The following is an 11,033-nucleotide window of genomic DNA, read 5'->3' on the forward strand; positions in this document are numbered from 1 at the left end:
CTCTACTGTCTATAACATCTCGACTCATTTCATATAAACTTTTAATTTTTCTCTCTCCCGCTTTTGGTGTTAAATGGTGTAGTAAATAGTAGCATTTACTAGCAAAATCTATTAGACAGTTTATATATGTTATGATATATTATAAATATAAAATTTTATTTTTTCTATATTTAATAAAAATTTTAAACTATTGTTTACAAAATATTCTTAATGTGAATTTCATTGCTTTGATACTCCAGCTGAACATGAACCGAAACATTTAATTATATTTAAATAACAAACAAATTACCATGAACATAAAATTGTTCGTGATATATAAATAAAAAAAACTTGTATATATAAAAATACTACATACATCAAAGCAATTAAGAAAACACATGATTATTTGCTTAACATCAGATACAAAATGAATTCAGCTGGATTGAGAACCTCGATATGTAAAAATAATATAAAAAACCGTATAAAAATTGATAAAAAGTGAAACCATTTGTAGTTGAAGTGCGATGATACAAAAGAGTAACAAATCAAAATGATAGAAACAATTTAAACTGATTTTAATAAGATTATTTTAAAAAACACCGAAAACATGTCATACGTGAGACATGACATATGCATTACTGACAAATTCATACCTACTACCCAGTGATATTACATTGCATGCTTTACTGAGTGTCACACTCTCTGACATACAAAAGCCTGTCACTACATTTAAAAGTTTAATATATTTTTCATTTTAAAACTGGTTTTAATAGTAATTATAAAATTTAACAGTGCTCTACTTTAACAAACCGCATAAATTAAACAAAATTGTTAGAATATACCCATATAAAATATAACAAATGAAAATATTTTATTATATGTATATGAAAAATTTATAAAAATCATACCTCAACTAAATGTAATAAATGCAATTATATTTGATAGGTCAAGTAATCAGATACAGATACAGCTTTAAACGCAGTTTTATGCTGTAGAAATCTAAATAAATAAATATCAGTTAAAAACGAATAGTTAGGGACTTACAACCTAAAACGCTTCAAAGATTGCATAGCATAATCAAAAAACAACTTATTATTACGGGATTATTGACCGGACACTGTAGATTGAATAACCACCTATCGAAGGTAGGAATTCAATCCAACTCAGACTGCAGATACTGTAGAGAAAGGATAGAAACTGTATACCATGTAACACCTCGGAGGGTGTTTCATGGATCATAAAGATTCAAGACTAGAAAAGGTAGGCTGTACTCTGTCTTTCATTAAAGAAATCGGACTTGGAGAAACACTCTAACCCGAGTAAGGGGCACAATAGATCTTTTAGGTCGCAGTATTCAATCCCTTCTTTTTAATAATAATTAATAAACAAATAATTCAGTATGAAAGTATAAAAGTGAAAATGTTATTTTTAATAGTCTTATGAGTACTGAAAATCATTTTCTTTAAAGATAATGGAATGGGTGTAGCATTTTTACTAATTATTTTAAGTGACTCTTACCTACTCTCTCTTGTTCTTACTGTGGAAAATCACTCAGAGCCTCAAGTATTCATGATAACATGAGATTTCTGAAAACTTAGTAGAAAAATATATTAGGGACCTATTTGACCTACATAACCTTTGATAAAAAACTTGCCTTTTTAACTACTCTCTGTACTATTTCTGTTTGACCTTTGTCCTCTATCTGTATTAAATCGTCAATCTAGAAATACTTTGGGCTATTTTTGTTTAACTATTCTCCCCTTATTACTAAAATAAAGTTTCCACCTTGCTGTAGAAATCTTCTCCATTCATTCCTATGAAGTGGTTTTAGTGTTCACATGTAGTAGTCTCACATGTCTGAATACTGTTTTATATCTGAATCTAAAACTTTGTAATTATAATCAACTTGAACATATTTACAAGTAATGTAATCTGTAATTAAGTAGTATAAGCAATCTTAAGAGGAAATAACACTGTAAGGTTCTTATACACTATTCAAAATATAATCTTATATAAAGCACGATACTGAGTTTGTTTATAAATGGAGTTGTGAACCAATTCTGAACTTAACCAGTTTCGAAATTTTTACTGTAATCGAACCATTGTGGATAATAAGATATTTAACCACTGAACTAAATCACCGCAAAAATATAAGCGGTTCCCAGTCCAGAAATATTGCTTCTAATATCAATATATCATATACTATACTATATACCATGTAATTATGATCCATTATACCATAATTTAAAATGTATATTATTCATTTGTTAAATATATAAGTATTAGAAAACATTTTTATCTATTTTTAAAAATAACAATATTTAAATTGTGTTTATTAAAATGTTCTTGGTATAAAAAGCAAAATACAATAATAATTGATAATAAAATATTATAGACAATCAAAGAGAACTCAATATCATTAAATGTTTATTATTTATAATGTTTGCATACCAATTGTTAAACCATCTACATTATCTTATATAAACATCAAATAAAGTTTAACAAATTTATAATGAAATTTAATATAAAATATTCTTAAATACCTATAATGAATGCATATCTTTAACGTGGCAGACAAACACAAAAGTCCCCACACAAAACAAACAAATTCATAGTGTTCAATCGCAGATACTTTCAGTTAAAATCGTCAAAGTTATCCGTGGTCATCATAGTGTTGACATCAGTTTTACAAATATTTACTTTAGTTTTAAATTGACAACTAAAATTGCTGAAGTATAATACGTAATAATCTGTCATTTATGCTCATATATACAATAACATGCTAAAGATTTGAACAGTAGAATCAACTCATTACCAATAATATATTGTATAAAGACATATAGCTTAGATATATAGACAGTAGCTTAGAAAGGGAAAGGAATTAATTGTATATATGGAATAAGGTTCTTAAATATTAAAAACATATTTTATAATATTTAAAAATTTTTTTTAAAAAAATTATATTTAACTATTACTCATATTATTATATATTATAAAAAATAATTTTATTTAGTTTTATTATTATTATTTTATTTATTTCTATTTGAGTCAGTGCACTTGAGCACTTTTACTCTTTCTTAACTCGAGGTATTTTTAAAACCCCTCTTTACGCCTTGACTAGATTATTGTTTATCACTTCATCAGACTAAGCAGTAACTGACCTCAGATCTGCATACTTCCCCGAGAAGCCTGTAACCATTCTGAGATTTGATAACGCGGTGTTGGTTAGTCTGTCAGTTTTCGCAAATATTATATTATATTAATTGTATTTTAAAGAAAGTAAAAAGTACCCAACTGTTAGTTTAAAGGACACAACCTGTGTCAAACACTACCTACAGCACTTTTGATAGCGAGGGCGCTGTCTGGCTGTCTTTCGTCCCACATTGCTATATCCTGTAAATAATGATATTATTTTGATAGTTCTATTTTTTTTCTATAGATTAAAACAAAAGTTCTAGTTTTGGAGTGTGTAGCTAATATTAATTGATATTGGCTTATCCCAAAATGAGCCAAATCAATCATATATCAATCTTTGTTTGTAACTAGCGGTGAATTGGAATTAAATAGGAATTGATATGAGATGATAAATCAATTCTCAGCAGATCATCAACCTGCTTGTTCTGTGGTATAATTGCATGGCAAGGAATCGAAACTATTATTATCTTGGAACTGATGCCAAGTGCCTAATGATTTATCTGCATTTATTAAATAACTAAGACGAGATATAGTCCGCTAATATAGTTCTAAGCTACTTGATTACCTGCTCAAATATAGACTCATTTTTCCTGGAAATCTATGTTCATAACAAGAGACCTCGTTATTACAATAACATAAGAGTGTTTTTCGCTTGGAATATTCTTGAAGTAGCGTTGCAAAGGTCATGGGATTTATATGCCCTTAGATTATTAAAGTTAACTCTAGGCAGATTGTAGTTCATCTACAATAGTTTTTAAGTATACATTTAATTAGTATCCATACGTTTTCTTAATATTAAATGTATTACTCAGTTCAATTTTTATGTCTTGCAATGAATTTTTATTATGTTTAAACTTAAGAATATTTTATATGAAAGCTCATAACAGATATGTTTAGTTCAAACTATTAAAATTGTGTATTCAGCCGATAATTTCAAATTAAATCTATAAAAATATAGTCCTAAATAGTTCAATTAACGATAAAAATCATAAATAATCACTTCCAACCGTTCAAATAGAAGGAATTCTAGATGTGCTTTTTGGATGCTACTTTGATAATGTTTTTGATATATTATCCAATTAAAGAAATTAAAAATTTTTTCAAAATGTTTCTTATACATTTATCTACTATTATGTCAATACTACAAATATTAGTATCGAATATGACTGGATATAAGCAAAGAACTGACAATATTTTGTCGCAATTAACTCTGTTATTACAGTCACAACAGTTGACATAATAACGATTTAATGGCTTACAATGCCACTGGGTAAACAATTTTGACACTTTTAATTTATAAGTACCAGAAATGTCCGCTAATTGCCATAAAGTGCTTCATCATTACAACTGATTGATAGAAATTTGTTAAAAATATTTCAGTTGTTAATTACCGGAGTTCATTTGAAAAAGTAAAATATCTGACATCTGTTACTGTTAAACAGTCAAATAACAATTTTTTCTCTTTGCACTTAGAGCAATAAATGAAGTTACTTTAAATAAAAATAAATTTTAGTTTTCAAGTTTTTTATTTTATTTATGTATTTAAATAAAAAACAAATATAAATAAAATATGATAATAAACTACGTGATTCCATAAGCAATTTTATATTGAATACACATTCCAATTGCATTATTCCTTTTATTTTATTGTTGTAGATAAATTATTTTATAAAAAGCGTAAAAATAAAATTAAAAAAAAATTTAATTTTATAATTTTTTAAGCAACTGAATTAAAGACCTAACTATACAACTATTTCGGATATTATTAAATATCCACCAACAGTGATCTTTGAAAATATTTATTGATTTAATTGTTCATAAATAATATTTGAACTTAACTAAAAAATTACCAATTAATGAAACACTCTTTAAATACAAAAATAAACTCATATCATGTGGCAATATCTGCTACATACACAATTTTATTAAATATAATTTTTTGGCACATATTTTATTGATTTATATAATTGGTATGGGATAAAGCACTGTGACCTTCGGGTCTACTGTGCCCCCTTCAAGACATAAAGTTTGTCTTCAATTAAGAGTAATATAGAACTTACTTTACAGAGTTTAATTGCCTCTACCGCAAGGGTACACATTCCCAAGAGTCTATTTTAACAGCAAATGTGTGGCTGACTCTTCATACTCTTTGCACCCGTATATATGCCCAGTCTCGTTAGGTAGTATTTTAATTTACAGTGTCCAGTTAAGTTTTTCTTTTGATAAGTCCACACAATCCTGGTATTTCCTGTTGTTTCCTATAGGAAACATATATTTCCTTTAGGTGCCAATAAATGAATTGGATTTTTTTAAACCTAGTAGATCATCTCAGTAATCTTTTTGGTTCATTTTTATGACAGAAAGGAGGGTTCTTTGTCCTAATCCACAGAATGGTTCCAGCCACATCATCGGGGTGGCTGCTCCTTTTCTAGCTAGTTTATCTGCGTATTCATTTGTAGCAAGACAGTTATATAGATTTTTAGCAATCATTATATAGGACTCCAATATTGTCTATAAGAACTTAAAAGGCGCTTCAAGCTCTATACCTAAGACCTCCTTAAACTTTCGAAATTATTTTAGGTATGTTAGTAACAATGTTTAACAAAAACATAAGATCTGTTTCAAAGTTACTTTTTTTAACAAGAATTTAACTATAATATAATTTAAATGTACATAATAAGTACATTTTCTGATCTCAGCTAATACGTTTGATTGCTTTACTGTATTAAGACAGATATTGTTGAATTCTTTGGATGCTCATACTAACACTGCATTAAACACTCTTAAAAGAAGTATATCCAGAAAAATATACTGTAATTATTCTATATCTCTAGTTTAATTAACCTGATCATGTTGTTAGAGAAATCTTAGCTCATTTACCAAATTGTATGAAAACTACTATGTGGTATGGTTGAACCAATATGATACGTCAAGTAAGACTATTTTCACCTAAGATCAAGCAATTTCAAGTAAGTAAACTGGCCAGCGGAAACGTACTATAACTCAATATCTTATTTGAATAGAAAACTTATTGTAGTGAATTACCCAAGTGATCGTAGTCAATATTCAAGAAATCATTTTTTAAATTATTTTTTAAAAATATTTTGTTTAACATTAAGCCTTAAAATTAAATTGAAAAAAAGTATAATATTGTTTATGAAATTAAAAAACACCTACAAATTATGTACCATTAAATGCTGGCTCACTTCAGCTATTTTAAATAACATATAATATATTTACTCTAAATTTTCTTAAGAATCGAAAATAGCAATGAGTAATTTTTTATTTTATGTTGTTAGAAGTTGTTTTTGATAGTCATTGAATTTCCAAATATTTCCCACACGTTTCGGGCAGAATATTAATTAATTTCACAAAATTAGAGAATGAAACATTTCAAAAGAAACAGCAATAGTTTAAAGGTTACAGTTGATGTACATAATATATTCGGACTGAACGCAGAATTTCTGCTACAAACCCCCAAAACTTAATTAAAATATTTTACCATTCAAAGATCACCATCTGTAGATAACAAAAATTCACACGCTTTAATAATTTGTATCTAAAATCATGTTTATAAAAAAAATACAAAGACAAGATACTTTGATTTTATTTTAAATTAATTTTTTTTTCTTTAGTTTTAGCGCAATAAATTAGATTTTTACGATCAACTAAAGCTTTGTTCTTCAGCAATTATAGCGCCACCAGACAGATATACAGGGTGCTTATATAAATAAGTAAAAAATATGACGAATTGTATATAGTAACGATTTATGGTATCAAACAAAAAATTAAATTTTTTTATCAATAAAATTTTTATTTTTATTAATTAAAATTTTAGCCTATCATACAGCTGTTTTGAGTATTTAACAGCTGTTTTGAGTAACCTAACCTAATTACCCATCATCAGTGGTCCTTTATTTTGTCATTTTTCCTATATAACAATATTCAGAATACATCAGAACAAAGCTCAGAATCGATGTTAATTTGTGCTACATTGTAGTACTAAAACGGGCGATTATTTGAGCTAACGTAGGCTTTGAGCACAAGGCCTTCACTCCAACCTAACTTAAATACCCATCATCAGTGGTCTTTTATTTTCTAATATTTTTTAGATTACAATACTGCAAGCACCAAGAATTGTACTTATAACATACATTGTCAAATTTGAAACTCAGAATCGGTGTTAATTAGTGGTACACTGCGGTACTACAATGGATCATTATTTGAGCTCAATGGATCATTATTTGAGCTTCATTCCAACCTAACTTAAATACCCATCATCAGTGGTCTTTTATTTTCTAATACCTCTTATATTGCTTAATTTGTAGATCATTTTTGTTACTGCAAGTACCAATGATTACATTTGTACATTCTTAAATTTGAAGCTCAGAGTCGGTGTTAATTAAACAACTGACCCGAAACCGTACTTGACTTCTATTGCTCTAATTTGGAGTTTTCTTAATTTACTGTGAAAGTTCATTACCAGATTCACTTCCAGTGTGTTATTAGAACGAAATCATTAACAAGCTATAGAAAAATTAAATTAATTAATTATAGTTATTCATTTGTTAAATTTTAATACTATTATTTTTTATAGAGACATTATTTAGGACATTTTTTTAAAAAGAATTTTTATATTATTAATTTAAAAATAACAATACTTTTTTATTAATATTTTTTATAAATGAACTTATAGACACACCATTAGCCCTACTGAAGTTAGTAAAACAAACATTTTAAGGAGAAGTTTTCAAATAGGTTCAAATCGGAAATCTTCTTATAATTATAATTAGTGATCTTGATAGCATTCAAATAATAATTTTGTTGAGTTTTGATCATATTCAGTGATTCATTGTACAATCAATTGAACAAAAAGTATTTAAATATAATTACAAAAATAAAATCTGATAGTTTTTTTATGATTATACTATCAAATCGAAATTAACAGAAATAAAAATGTTTTTGAACATTAATTAAAAAATATTCAACATAATCAAATTTTGTGCTTGTAATCGTGGCGTTAAAAATTGATTACTAATTGGAAGTGATCTTCACCCTGGCTCAGTATTTCCAAAAAAAAAAAAACACAAAACAAACAGCCGCCGTCACACCAATCGAACATCTGTGAGTTTCAGATAATTTCTTTGAAGTTTTCAATAAAATGTCAATATCTTTAAGGCTTTTAGGTTTTTTCTTCTTCTTATTTTAATTATGCAAATTTATAAAATTGATGTATTCAAACAATTTCATTGTTTTTATTGTTGAAGCACGTTCCTTTTATAAAATGCTTCTGCCAAAATAGTTAAAGAAACATAAATATAAAAGCGATTAATTTATAACTTCCAGTTTACATAAAAAGATTTTCAAAAAAAAAAAAAAAATTTATATATAATTTAATACTTTTATTTTCGTATTATCTTTAAATATCGGTTAAGAAGTTATGCGAGAGCTACTTAGGCTGCTTAGGCCGCTTAGGCTACTTTAAGGCCTAAAGTCAAAACATAATTTAAAATTCCACTTATATTTTACGAAGTAATCAGCAATGATTAATCTCCACAATTGATGCTGATCTCTCGTCTTCTCTTCTTCATTCAACTTCAAAGTTTTAGTGTTGATGGTATAAAGCAACACAGAAGCGATTACATTGGCTTAACAACTTATTTTTTCAACAAATTAACTGGCAAAAATTGCTCAAAAACAAAATGAAATGTTATTAAATAATTTATTAATTTAAGCAAAATGTTGAAGATTCTCGCAACTGCTTATTATTTTTCATACCAATCCGGATAACAAATTACTAAGTCTTTTACTTAACCTAAGTCCAAAGTGTGAAATAGTAATTTATTTAAAGAAGAGGTAATTATATTCAATTTAACATATTTTATCTTTAACATTGCATTTTACGTATTTTTCCAGCAAAAAATAATAATAGTAATAATTCATTTGAAGCTGTAAAAAAACTAAAAAAAATGTTAATGAATTATTTCGTTACGAGTATATTTCACTTTGTTAAAATCAAACTAATAGCATAATTGTGTATGTTAATCTTTTAAATATCTATAAAAAAAAATATTTTAAATATATGAAATGCTGGTACCCTCATCTTGGTACTTGTATGCTTAATGAAACGAATGAAGATGAGAATAAATTTATATATTTTAAAGACCTTACATATCTTTTTAAACGCACGAAATGAATTAAAAATAAAAATGCTTATAATTAATATTTACTTAAATTTAAATAAAATAAAAAAAAAATATTTAAAAATTTGTTGTACCTATTACAATCCTCCTAAATCTCTCATAATGACACTTACTGAGTCGTTAGATGATATTAGCAACCTTTATTTTGTACACAAAGTGTAGAAGTTTTGCAATTTAATTTTATTTTATTATAGCAAAAAATATATAAATAATTTAAGTATCTAAATTAGCTTACATGATACTAATAAGAAGAAATTTGTTGATATGACGATTTACAGTATAATAAAGTTATTGAAAATTATTTTTCATCCCTAATTATTGGGAGAATAATGCAGTTTTGTTGTCACAACTTCCAACAGAAAGGAATTGAATTGTGTCAAAATTATGACTTCCACAAAAAAGAAAATGAGGCAACTGCGAGTAACTAAAAGATAAGGGTATATTATCTTCTATAAGTTCTATTAGCATTATTAGAACGATTTCGACTAAAAAAGATACAACTAGAGGTCTTACGAAAGACGAGATGGTGTAACTCCTATCAACTTAAAGGTAGAGACGAATTAACTACTGGTGGCGTAAAGACGATTTTGAGAAAATACAAATTTAAGTAACCCCTAGTAACGTATAGGTAACTTATGGGTAATGGTGTCGGAACTTCCACTAAAGAAAAGACGAATTAATTTTTAGTGACGTAAAGATGATTTCCACGAAATACAAGTTTAGGTAACCCTTATCAACCCGAAAGTAACTTATGAGTAATGGTATCGGAAGTACAACTTACAATAAAGAAGAGACTAATTAACTGCTGATTTCAAAAGTACGATTTCCATGAAAAATAAGACTAATAACGAAGAGATAAGTTTAAAAAAAATGTCAAAGTCTACTAACACTTAAGAAGAAACAGATTAACTGCTGGTATCTCAAACGCGACTTCCACGAAAGAGAAAACTGTACGTAACAGTAGGTTAAGACACTCACCAACATTTCGTTACTATTGAGACCTGAAATAAAATTATTACATTTTTTCAAAAGCAGATTTCAAGTTTGATATCTTGACCATATCTAAAAAGGTCTTGGACATCTATTTTTGTTCTTTTTCTAATAATTGAATACATGCGTGATGAAATTTTAATACGTATTCAAAATTAAGTCTGGGGACTCAACTGGACTACAGTTTCAGCCATACCTGCCCGTCTATTACAACAATTTTATAGTCCATAAACGAATGATTTATGTTTATAGATTGGGGGGCAATATGGTATGGTAGTAAAAATGATAGTAAAAAATTGTGTAATAGAAGCTTAACATATATTTAGACGTATGGTGTACTGTTTAAAAACACCAAATATTTTATTAATTTTTATATTTATAAAATCAAATTATAGTAAGGTATTTAACATAAATAATAAAAGCAATATTAAAAGTTTAAAACTAAAGTTTGCCTCTTTTATTGTGATTTTATAAATATTTAAAATTATTAAAATATATTCTCCAGTAAGTTCCGGTCAACTCTTTCACATAGATATATTACATTAAATGTTTTATAGTATTGTATGAAAAAAATTGTAACAAAAATTTTCACTGGTCGTAGTTTGAATAGTAAAATAAATCGCGTCTTTTTATGGACACATAAAAATATGAAACTTACGTACATTT

This window comes from Teleopsis dalmanni, chromosome 2 (assembly GCF_002237135.1).
Source record: "Teleopsis dalmanni isolate 2A chromosome 2, ASM223713v2, whole genome shotgun sequence".
In the NCBI taxonomy this organism is placed as follows: Eukaryota; Metazoa; Arthropoda; class Insecta; order Diptera; family Diopsidae; genus Teleopsis; species Teleopsis dalmanni.